Below are 12,128 nucleotides of genomic sequence, written 5' to 3'. Positions count from 1 at the left end.
CTTGCTTCTGGAAAGTATGAGGCTCACCAAAGGTTCTGAGAAGTTGTACCACCAAGAATCCCCCTCCACTTTATTTAACCCACCATTTCCCAAACTTATTTGGCCATAGAACCATCCTACCAGGGAACACATTTTGAGAACTGCTACTCTAGTGTAACCAGCTTCACCTGTGAAGCCAACTAGCCACAAGAAAAAAGGAAACTGCGGAACAGCAGTGAGAATGCTGACCACAAACCGGGAGCAAGTTCACCTGAAATATGCTGGTGGGACCCACCCAAGGCCCAGGGCAAGGCCTTGGGTGCCCTATTTGTTTATCAATAATGTGGCACTCCAAGCACCCCTTATCCCCAGAGGTCACTCACCCTGCTGAAATGAGCCCCAGAAAAGATGTGCCTCTTGCTCCTCCTGTTTGTCAGGAGGTGCAAACTCCCCATCTCCTCTTCCCCAGCATCCCCTGGTACTTCTCACCCTTCCCTCCCTCCAGTGCTGACTCAGTTCCATCATCAAGGGACCCATTCCCATTCACTTATTTTCTTCTTTTCTTAAAAAAGTGTGTTTATTCATTTGTTTTGAAAGAGAGAGAGAGAGCACAAGAAGGGGAGGGGCAAAGAGAGAAGGAGGAAGAGGGAGAAAGAGGGAGAAAGAGGGAGGAAGAGGGAGGAAGGGGGAGGAAGAGTAAGAGAGAGAATCCCAAGCAGGCTCCAGCATGGGGCTCGAACCCACAAACCATGAGATCATGACCTGAGTCGAAGTCAGACACATAACTGACTGAGCCACCCAGGCGGCCCTTGTTTATTTTCTTCTGAGACACAGATCTTATCATATCACTTTGCTGCTACAAAAACCCTGATGGTTCCTGTGTGGTCTTTGATGGAGTAAGACCAGATTTCTTACCGTGGCACCAAAGCCCTTCAGTCTCAGCTCTGCCTCCCTTCCCATTCCAATAAACCATGCTTATATCCACACTTAATCTGTGCCAGAAATGTCCTTCCTTCTTTCCTCTAACAATAGACTTTTGCATTGAGACAGACCAGAATCTTAAAATTAAACTCCCAATCTGGCTTCACCCTTTTGCTCTCATTACCAGAGCTCAGACAGCAGAACCCTGGGAGGCCCTGCTGCACAGTGCGCATGTGAAAAACATGAAAAGAAGATGCATCATTGGGCTCTTCTCACTTCAGAGGGCCCCACAACATCTGCAACCCTCCAGCTCCACCCTACCTTTGGTTCTGAAGATGCTGCTAAACATAACTCTGTTTTCGGGAACCCAAGAGGCATCTGGACTGTCACCCTACCAACTTGCTCACACCTTCTGAAACCAACCCAGAAGACAGGAATTCACACTTGGTCTGCCCAGCTTCCCTAGAGCAGACACCTGCAGGTCAGAGAACATCTTGGTTTTGCCAATTCGGGGATTGTAAAACAGTGGTCCTGAGGCAGCTTCCCGGACAGGAGAAAAGGCTGCCTGGGCCCCAGCTCAGCTCCCCCAGTGACTTGCTGGATGATCTTCAGGCAAGTACCACCCACTCTCAGGATACCTCTTTCCCATTTGCAGACTGAGGGGCTGGAACACAAGCTGCGCCGAAAGAACTCTCCCCCAACCCCACCACCACCATCACCTATGACAAAATCTGCTTTTGCTCCAGGGTTTCCTCAGCAACTGACACCACTGTCCACCCAATTCTGGGAGCTGATAACCTAGGTGGTCCATCTTCTATTCCCCCCCAGCACACTCACCCACTCACACACAGGAGGTATCAACGGTGTGTGACAATCCACGGGAGCCAACTCAAGTGCCAGACCAGAGTCTTCTGAGGTGTTTAATGCCAACTTTTCCTATGGTATGTGTCAAAGCCACCTCCAATTTGTTTTAGTCAGTACTTTCTGGGCACCTACTGTGTGCCAGAATGTGCACCAGGTTGAGAGGCAGGGGGAGGTGACAGCAATAGGCAAGATGGCTCCTGACTTGAAGGAGCTCCCTGCTGAGGGTATGAGAACCTAAGTGAAAACTACCCTGGTTCACAGCTGTCTCAGAGACTTGCTCCTCCAGTGGCTTCATGCAGAGCTTTACTGGTGAACAGCCTCTTCTCACTCTCCTGCTCCTGTCACTGCGGACAACCCGCATCATGTCTGAAGTGCATCCAGAGCACCCTGGTCCCCGATCCTGCTACCCTGGGATATCCTTTCCCCATTTGCTTTCTCTGAAGGCTCTACAGCTCTGAGAGCCCTGTGGCTCATGCCTGAGATTGGTCAGCCCTCAGCCCTCAGCAGCGGCTGCAGACCTGGAGCCAAATGCCTCCTGGGTCCAGTGGCAGTCAGGAGGCCTCCCTGAGTGCCCCGCACACCCCCTTACCATGCTGCAGGGGCGGTCCTCCATGGCACACCCGGCTCTGTCCCAGTGACAAAATGCAGACAGCTCTGACTCCAGGAAGGCAGTGACTGGCTCTGCCTCGAACTACAATAAACTGCTATCAGACCTCAGAGTCACTGCCGGGGGCCTCAGAGAGGGATGAGGGGAGGAAGCAGAGGGCTGAGGGCTTCATGACAGTCCGCAGGCTGAGCCAAGTCTCCCTTGCTGTGCGGCGCATGGCGTGTGCTACCACAGGCCCTAGGCCCTGCTGGGCTGGCTTGTGTGTTTTCTTGGCTCTGGGAGCTGGAAGCAGGGTTACGTAAGCAGCTGAGCAGATGTGAGCCTGTCCTTGGCTCCCCCGGCTAAAGCCCCGCCACGTGGGCCTCTCGGCTGGGAGTCCAGGTCACGGCCTTGCGTGTAAGGCGCTCAATAACTTCAATGTGTGAGCTCAACTCAGACAAATTCCACCGCTCCCTTGCCCGGCATGGCAAACCCAAACACACACATGCCCCTCCACTGAAGCCCTGCTAATCTTGAGCCAACCCAGCACGGACTCCCTGCCTCACTCTCATGCTGGCTGAGCCACTAGTTCATTCCTCTTGCCTCAGCAAAAACAGGCTGGAACATCTAGTCACCCCTTCCCAACCAGCTGGCCAGTGGCTCAAGATACAATCCTTGGCCTGATGCCGGATGGTGAGAATGTTTCACTAGCCAGTGACAAAACGGTAAAAGTGAACACAATGTACGTTGTTCTTCATCAAGCTAAATGTAACCAATGTACTGGAAGTGTCCCTTTCTCAATAAGCAAGTGTCTTCCAAAATAAAGATTTCAGGGACTCCTGGGTGGCTCAGTCAGTTAAGTGTCTGACTCTTGATTTCAGCTCAGGTCAGTGTCTCACGGTTCATGAGTCCAAGCTCCATGCTGGTCTCCACACTGACAATGCAGAGCCTGCTTGGGATTCTCTCTCACTCTCACTCTCTCTGCCCCTCCCACACACTCTCAGTCACTCACTCTCTCTCTCAAAATAATAAATTAAAAAGCTTAAACAGGCTCCAGGCTCTGAGCTGTCAGCACAGAGCCCGACGCGGGGCTCAAACTCACGGACCGCGAGATCATGACCTGAGCCGAAGTCGGCCGCTTAACCAACTGAGCCACCCAGGTGCCCCTCTCTCTGACCCTCCTCTGTTCATGCTCTGTCTCTCTCTGTCTCAAAAATAAATAAACGTTAAAAAAAATTTAAAAAAATAAATAAAATAAAATAAAATAAAATGCTTAAAAAAAAAATCTATTGGCATCCAAAGTCAAGCACTTCTTACTCTTTAAATGGTGAAACGTCCTTTTATGAGATGATCATGATAGATTTTGAGATTGAATTGGGTTTGTTTTTTTAACGTGATGTTTAAAAAAAAAAAAAAAAATCCATACTTGGCAGCCAAGGGTCAGGCCCCTAAGTTTCTCTTGGAACTTTTCCGGATAATGAAATTCAAACGTTTGGGAACTGTGAGACTAGGCAGTGCCCAGAGCTGTAGTTCTCCAGTCGGGATACCGGCAGTCTTCCTTGTCCAGACCTCAGCCCCGACAGTGTGGCATGGTGCCTCTCCAACTCAACTACAGTGCTTTTCACAGGCTCATGTGTGTAGGCCATTTTCCTCTGTCCCAATCTAATCTGAAGGCCAAATATGTGCTGGGAGCCAGGTCTTGACACATTCCCAAGGCCTGGGGTGACAGCTGTCTGCAATGGTCCCACAAACTCACGGTGCTCCTTGTGGCCCCTCGCACTAGACACGAGAAGCACCACCTACTGCACAGGGCTAGGCTGGTGCCAGGCAAGAATGGCAGGGCCAGGTTAAGAAGAGTGCTTTGCCCTTGGAGGGGAGGGAGACCAGCAAACAATGGTGAGGTGACAGTGGCAACAACAGCTGAAACGGCACAAACTCTGGTGTTGGGGAAGAAGAGTCAAGGAAAGCCTTGCAGAGAAGCAGCTCCTATCAGGGAGGACGGATCACACAAGAGTTGTGTCCACTTGGCAGCCATGGAGACAGAGTAGGCCAGCAAATCTTACCTGAGTGTGCGGCACACAGCTATTCTCCCCGCTTCCCTGCTACTGATGCAAGCAACCAAGAGGATTTTGATACACTTCAAGGAAACCTGATGTAAGAGCATGGGACAGACAGCTACCAGAAGGGACATCTCAAGTCTCATGTTAACCATTGCTGGTTAAATTTTAAAATCGAGCTCACAAAGGCTTCAAAGGTACTGGAAATAGGGGCACCTGGGTGGCTCAGTCGGTTAAGTACCTGACTTGGGCTCAGGTCATGATCATGCAGTTTGTAAGTTCGTGCCCCTCAGCAGGCTCTGTACTGACAGCTCAGAGACTGGAGCCTGCTTCAGATTCTGTGTCTCCCTCTCTCTGCCCCTCCCCCGCTCATGCTCTGTGTCTCTTTCTCTCCCCAAAATAAACAAACATTGAAAAAAAATTTTTAAAGTACTGGAAATTATTTATTTCTCAAACTAGATGTTCATGACATTTTTCTCTATACCTTTGGGTATATCTTTAAAATTAAACAATAAAGGGGTACCTGGGTGGCTCAGTTAAGCATTCAACTTTGGCTCAGGCCATGATTTCACGGTTCGTGAGTTCGAGCCCTGCGTTGGGCTTTGTGCTGACAGCTCAGAGCCTGGAACCTGCTTCGGATTCTGTGTCTCCCTCTCTCTCTACCCCTCCCCTGCTCACACTCTGTCTCTCTCTCTCTCTCAAAAATAAACATTAAAAATATTTTTTTAATCAAACAATAAATATTTTAAAACATAACCCAAGGACAAGAAGTGTGACCCCTTCTTTCTTCCCTTTCCCAATAAGCAAAGGTTTTCCAAAATAAAGATTTTAGGGGCACCTGGGTGGCTCGGTCAGTTGAGCATGTGGCTTTTGATTTCAGCTCAAGTCATGATCCCAGGGTCGCGGGATCAAACCGTGCCAGGCTCCGCATTGAGCGTGGAGCCTGCTTAAGATTCTCTTTTCCTCTGCCCCTCCCCAGCTCGCACTTTCTCTCTCTAAAATAAAAATCAATAAATAACCAAAATGAAGATTTCAAAACATACAACTCAGTGACCAGAAAACAGGAATAATCTAGTCCTAATGCTGACTTGATAGGTCTCAGGCACACCATACACTCAATACAATGTCAACACCCACTGTTCTTTCTGCCAACTCACCATCCAAGCCACTATTAGACTCCAGGAACGGAAATGCTTTTTCAGCAGGAAGCAGAACACATTTGTGGTCTCAGAACCCTGCATTTGGGGGCACAGAGAAAAACAACGTATTTGCTCAAAAAATGAAGAAGCCTACCAGAGGAGGTCTGCAAAGCAGAGCCCAGGTGGCCAAGAGGAGACTGGACTAATTGAGAACAGTGGCATCAGTTGCCCCTCTATCTCTGTAGAAGTGGCCCTGGCACATGGCTGAACAGCCACACTTTGTAGATCTTCCAAAAATATGATCTGAAAGTGACCTGGCCATCAACGAACCATCTACGAACCATCCACATTAGCGAAACTGGCCTTTCTTACACCCTGCCCTCTCCCCCATTAAATTCCCACCCAATCGTCAAACAAAGGCCAAGTACTCTCTTTTTGTCAGTTTATTTTTAAAGGTTTGTTGTTGTTGTTGTTTTAGTAATCTCTACATCCAACGTGGGGCTCACAGCCCTGAGATCAAGAATTGCATCCTCTTCTGACTGAGCCAGCCAGGCACCTCAAGGCCAAGTACTCTTATTTGCTACTGCACTGGCTTTCTTTTCTTTTTTCTTTTCTTTTCTTTTTTTTCTTTTCTAATGTTATTTATTTTGAGAGAGAGACAGAGAGTGTAAGTGGAGGAGGGACAAAGAGGGAGAGACAGAATCCGAAGCAGGCTCCAGGCTTTGAGCTGTTGGCACAGAGCCCAACATGGGGCTTGAACCTATGAACTTTGAGATCATAACCTGAGCTGAAGTCAGACACCTAACCGACTGAGCCATCCAGTCACCCCTGCACCAGCTTTCAAAATGCTGGTGAGATTTCTTTCTATCGAAGAGGTTCAAACTGTGGAGTGCAAGAGGAATCATTTGGGAAAGCATATAAAACTACAGATTCTTGTCTCCTACCCCCCAGAGTTCCTGATTTGGTAAGTTTGGGACTGAGGCCCGGGATTCTGCATTTTTTTAATGTTTTTTATTTATTCTTAAGAGAGAGACACAGCATGAGCAAGGGAAGGGCACAGTGAGAGAGGGACACAGAATCTGAAGCAGACTCCAGGCTCTGAGCTGTCAGCACAGAGCCCCGACATGGGACTCAAACTCACGAGCTGTGAGATCATGACCTGAGCTGAAGTCGGACACTCAACTGACTGAGCCACCCAGTCACCCCTCGGGATTCTGCATTTTAACAAGCACTTTATCTAGATAACTTTAGCACAGGTTCCTGGACTGTATTTTGAGAAATGGTGGTTTACAGGTTCATTCATTGACCAGCACCCTCCTCTCACCCCCATAAAGCTCTTTAAGAGTGAGTACCAAGAAAAACAATCTATACTCAGGAGCTACTGTGTATATCTGCTGTCTGACAATATTTATCATATGATAGAACATGTTTCACTTTTGGTTTTTGCAATGGAACAGATATAATAACTATGTTGAGCCCTAAGGTATGAATATCTACATTTTATTTTATTTTATTTTTTTAAATTTTTTTTTTCAACATTTTTTATTTATTTTTGGGACAGAGAGAGACAGAGCATGAACGGGGGAGGGGCAGAGAGAGAGGGAGACACAGAATCGGAAACAGGCTCCAGGCTCCGAGCCATCAGCCCAGAGCCTGACGCGGGGCTCGAACTCACGGACTGCGAGATCGTGACCTGGCTGAAGTCGGACACTTAACTGCGCCACCCAGGTGCCCCTGAATATCTACATTTTAACTCTTCTCCAGTCTTTAACTTTCTAAGTCACATTTTCTCTTTCTCTGATTTTAATTTATTTATATCTGTCCTTTTTATGGTGTGTATCCTTATAAGCTACATCAAAAACCTTTGTGGGGGCGCCTGGGTGGCTCAGTTGGTTAAGCATCTGACTTTGGCTCAGGTCATGATCTCATGGTGTGAGTTTGAGCCCAGCATGGGGCTCTGATTTGACAGTGTGGAGACTGCTTTGGATTCTCTCTCTGCCCCTCCCCCTTCGTGCATATGCACACACACTCTCTCATTCTCAGAATAAACAAACTTAAAAAAAAAAAACAAAACAAAAACCTTTGTGAAAGAAGTAAAGTAACAATCCTTCAAAGTTCAAACCAAATGTCATCTCTTCTTCAAAGCTTTCCCTGAACCCTTGGACCGATCAGTCCCTGCTCTAGATGCCCACAACACCCTTTCCAAATCAACATTACAACGTTTACATGCCCTTTGGCATGAGGGCACCAGTCTGTCTACGGGCTCCCTCCATTAGACCCTCCTTTCCTTGAGGGCAAGGGTTGTGTCCCATTCCTTTCTGTACTTGGGACAGCTTCTGATAGAGTAAAATCACAAATGTCTGCTGACCCACACAGTACTTGCTCAACTATGAATTTAAGCAGAGAACTAACAGAGCAAGAACCATCTTGCTTTTGGTGTTTGAGAATCTAGATTGTTGTCCTAATGACACATCTATGACCAAGGCACCAAGGCCAAAAACACTCTCCTTCCTAAGCTCTAAATATGCCTTTTGTGTCCAGATATAGCACCTGATTCATGATCTAAGGGAGAGCCCCTACCCTCCCTTTTAAAATGAGTTTCCTCCAGGTTCTTGGCCTGTAATTTGAGATTCTGTGGCAGTGGACAAGCCTAACCTAATGAAAACGTGGCATTTCCTCATCTAAACCTCACACCGCCACATCAAATAGGCTCTTCACCAAATAACATTTGTTCCTTGAGAGAATAACCCCAAAATTCAGTCTGATGTGGGTCTTGAGATCACCAGAAAAGCCTTGAGTGGTCACTCAATCCAGGATTCTATCACCAAGAGTACCAAGGCCTAAACCTACGGAACAAAGCCAAAGTCAGATTCTATCACCTTGAAGCGTCAAGGATCTACCTCAAACCAGAACTCGAAAGAGTCGTGGCAGACCAGGGGTGGAGGAATATTAAGAATTATGTTTCCAGGATTCAACCTGTATTACAAAGCTGTAATCATCAAGACAGTATGGTACTAGCACAAGAACAGACACTCAGGTCAATAGAACACAATAGAGAACCCAGAAATGGACCCACAAACATATGGCCAACTAATCTTTGACAAAGCAGGAAAGAATATCCAATGGAAAAAAAACAGTCTCTTCAGCAAGTGGTGCTGGGAAAACTGGACAGCAACATGCAGAACAATGAACCTGGACCACCTTCTTACACCACACACAAAAATAAACTCAAAATGGATGAAAGACCTAAATGTAAGACACGAATTCATCAAAATCCTCGAGGAAAAAGCAGGCAAAAACCTCTTTGACCCTGGCCACAGCAACTTCTTACTCAGCACATCTCCAGAGGCAAGGGAAATAAAAGCAAAAATGGACTATTGGGATCTCATCAAAATAAAAAGCTTCTGCACAGCGAAGGAAACAATCAGCAAAACTAAAAGGCAACCAACAGAACGGGAGAAGATATTTGCAAACGACATATCAGATAAAGGGTTAGTATCCAAAATCTATCAAGAACTTCTCAAACTCAACACCCAAAAAACAAATACTCCAGTGAAGAAATGGGCAAAAGACATGAATAGACACTTCTCCAAAGAAGACTGGCCAACCAACACATGAAAGTACGCTCCACATCACTCATCATCCGGGAAATACAAATCAAAACCACAATGAGTTACCACCTCACACCTGTCAGAATGGCTAACATTAACAACTCAGGCAACAACAGATGGTGGCGAGGATGCAGAGAAAGAGGATCTCTTTTGCACTGCTGGTGGGAATGCAAGCTGGTGTAGCCACTCTGGAAAACAGTATGGAGGTTCTTCAAAAAATTAAAAATAGAACTACCCTATGACCCAGCAATTGCACTACTAGGTATTTATCCAAGGGACACAGGTATGCTGTTTCAAATGGGCACATGCACCCCGATGTTTATAGCAGCACTATCAACAATAGCCAAAGTACAGAAAAAGAGCCCAAATGTCCATTGATGGATGAATGGATAAAGAAGATGTGGTGTGTGTGTGTATATATATATACACACACACACACACACACACACACACACACACACACACATATATAATGGAGTATTACTCAGCAATCAAAAAGAATGAAATCTTGCCATTTGCAACTACATGGATGGATCTAGAGAGTATTATGCTAAGTGAAATTAGTCAGAGAAAGACAAATATCATATGACTTCACTCATATGAGGACTTTAAGATACAAAACAGATGAACACAAAGGAAGGGAAGCAAAAATAATACAAAAACAGGGAGAAGAACAAAAACATAAGAGGCTCTTAAATATGGAGAACGAACAGAGGGTTACTGAAGGGGCTGTGGGAGGGGGATGGGCTAAATGGGTAAGAGGCATTAAGGAATCTACTCCTGAAATCACTGTTGCACTATATGCTAACTAACTTATATGTAAATTTAAAAAAATAATAGGGGCGCCTGGGTGGCTCAGTCGGTTAAGCGTCCGACTTCAGCTCAGGTCACAATCTCGCGGTCCGTGAGTTCGAGCCCCGCATCGGGCTCTGGGCTGATGGCTCAGAGCCTGGAGCCTGCTTCCAATTCTGTGTCTTCTTCTCTCTCTTCCCCTCCCCCGTTCATGCTCTGTCTCTCTCTGTCTCAAAAATAAATAAAACGTTAAAAAAAAAAATTAAAAAAATAAAAAAATAATAAATTAGGGGCACCTGGGTGGCTCAGTCAGTTAAGCAGCTGACTTCAGCTCAGGTCATGATCTGGTGGTTTGTGGGTGGAGCCCCACGCTGGGCTCCGGGCTGACAGCTTGGAGTCTGGAGCCTGTTTCGGATTCTGTGTCTCCCTCTCTCTGCCCCTCCCCTGCTCATGCTCTATCTCTTTGTATCTCAAAAATAAATAAATGTTAAAAAAAAAAAAAAGAAGTAAAAAACATTAAAAAATTAAATTAAATTAAAATTTTTAAAAATTAAAAAAAAAAAAAAAAAGAATTATGTTTCAGGGATGCCTGACTGGCTTAGGTAGTAGAGGATGTGACTCTTGATGTCAGAGTCCTGAGTTCAACCCCTGCATAGAGCTTTAAAAAATTAAATAAAATAAAAAAGAGGGAAAGAAAGGTAGGAAAAAAAATTTTTTAAAGGAATTATGTTTCTGCTCCAGGGCTGCACATGAAGGAAAATGAAGGGCAGAGGGATTGACATACTTTCTCAAGGACACTCTTTGATTAGCAAAAAATAAAAAATAAAAGGCCATCCTTAAGAGAATGCCAAAAATTCCAAAGACCTGAGTTAAAAAGGTAAATGTTCATAAAAGTCTAATCTAAAGAGGCAAAAAGTAGTTGCCTATGGCCAGGGGTGACAAAGGAGATTAAATGTAAATGGGCTGGAGGGGTCTTATTGGGTGATGAAAATTTCTAAAACTAGATTATGATGATGGATGCATAGCACTGTCAAGTTACTAAAACTAACTTAATTACACCCTTAAAACAGGTGGATTTTATGTTTGATATGTAAATGATACCTCAATTAAGTTGTTTAAAAAAAAAAAAGTCACCATCACTTACAGCGTCTGTAAAACTTTAAAACTACCTGACAGTGACCAGAAAAGTCAGGAGTCTATCCAGGATTTTATCTAGCATCAAGGCAAGGCTTGTCCTTACCAAGCAATAATAAAGGTGCTTTTTATCATTTAAAAAAAACAAAAAGTCATCATTATCTTCCACTCATTAATCCTTTAGGGGTTCTGATGTTCATGGATGTGTCTACACAGTGGACAGCACACACGTCGCTCTACTCTCTCTACACTGTGCCCATTGAGCTTGTCTCGGAATCCTTCTTAATCTGGGGTTCCAGGGAGCCACTAACTGATCCAAGTGGCCTAAAAGTAAATCTTATTTGACTTGACTGCTCTAAACTCTTCTCAAACACATTTCTCTACCATATGTGGTCATGGCTTTGGAACTGAGGGAGTCAGGAGAAGCAAGTTCAGAGCACTGGGAAACCTCAAGGAGGCCCCCGAAACGGGAGTGATAGCACACTTCTGTCCCGGGATGACCCGAAGAGAAAGTTTCCACCCTTAGTGAAACCACAGAGATGCAAGGTCCTGAGGTCAAGAAACTGTGCTGGGGACCACAGGCTTTTAAAGCCCCATAAACAGGCTTCTCAGTGTTGTCCTCGAGGGAAAACCGTCCCAGAAGGAATTTCTGTTTTGTTTGGTCCTGGCCCAAAGGCAGAGTTCCTCCTCACTCAGCTCTTCTCCCTCTGGCTTCCCTCTCTCCCTCCCTCCCTCCCTCTGGTGGAAATTGTGGAAATTCTGGAAAGTGCTCCTGCCCACAGTTACCACTACCAGGAAAGGCTGGGAAGTCAATTTGCCTGGAAATTCTGTTAGCCCCAGGAAGATCTTGGGGGATCTCTCTCATCTTAGAACTAGAACACTTCTGCAAGAGAAGATAGGAGCTTCTCAGAAAGGATTCGAATAACTTAAGTCCTGGTGTTTTAAGACCTTCCCCTCCAGACTGAGGCCGTCTTCCTGTGTCCTCTGGGTACTCTGCTCTGAGCCCCGGGCCAGTCACCAGTCACCAGCAGGTAGCCCAGAGCCT

General features: G+C 45.9%; 1 protein-coding gene and 1 long non-coding RNA gene across 4 annotated transcripts in view; one reads left to right on the top strand and one right to left on the bottom strand.

The window, feature by feature from the left end:
- Positions 1-12,128, bottom strand: part of B4GALT1 (beta-1,4-galactosyltransferase 1) — a 56,864-nt gene that overhangs the window by 25,340 nt on the left and 19,396 nt on the right. The window lies entirely within an intron of this gene.
- LOC131491779 (uncharacterized) lies at positions 1,080-3,397 on the top strand. Its single transcript, XR_009251637.1, has 2 exons — positions 1,080-1,381; positions 1,556-3,397. It is a non-coding gene; the product is annotated as an uncharacterized LOC131491779 (long non-coding RNA).

Source organism: Neofelis nebulosa, chromosome 12 (assembly GCF_028018385.1).
Source record: "Neofelis nebulosa isolate mNeoNeb1 chromosome 12, mNeoNeb1.pri, whole genome shotgun sequence".
Classification (NCBI taxonomy): domain Eukaryota; kingdom Metazoa; phylum Chordata; class Mammalia; order Carnivora; family Felidae; genus Neofelis; species Neofelis nebulosa.
Note: the sequence above shows the minus strand (reverse complement) of the source record. Positions and strands in the feature narration are given on the sequence as shown.